This window comes from Bison bison, unplaced genomic scaffold, assembly GCF_000754665.1.
Source record: "Bison bison bison isolate TAMUID 2011002044 unplaced genomic scaffold, Bison_UMD1.0 scf7180017864036, whole genome shotgun sequence".
Classification (NCBI taxonomy): domain Eukaryota; kingdom Metazoa; phylum Chordata; class Mammalia; order Artiodactyla; family Bovidae; genus Bison; species Bison bison.
The window spans coordinates 1,051,906-1,052,213 of NW_011494608.1; positions in this window are offsets into that span (position 1 = coordinate 1,051,906).

The following is a 308-nucleotide window of genomic DNA, read 5'->3' on the forward strand; positions in this document are numbered from 1 at the left end:
TGGGGTCCCCTTCCCCAAGCTGGGGCTCTTGCCACATTTCAGTCAATGCATGCGTTTCTCCCCCCAGTACCAAGGCACGTGGAAGCACTTAGACCCATGCTCAGCTGTCATGGTAACCACAGAGATCAATTACTCGAGGAAACGTCAGCTTGGGAAGAAGACATCTCCTGGGCATTTAGGGTCCTGAAGACCTTCAGGGCGGGGACCCCTCATGGCCACAGTTTAATGATCTTTGGGCAGAAAGGGGAGGTGGGGTGGCTCTCCTGGAGGTCATCTTCACCCAGAAACTTCCGAGCAAGAATCAGAGT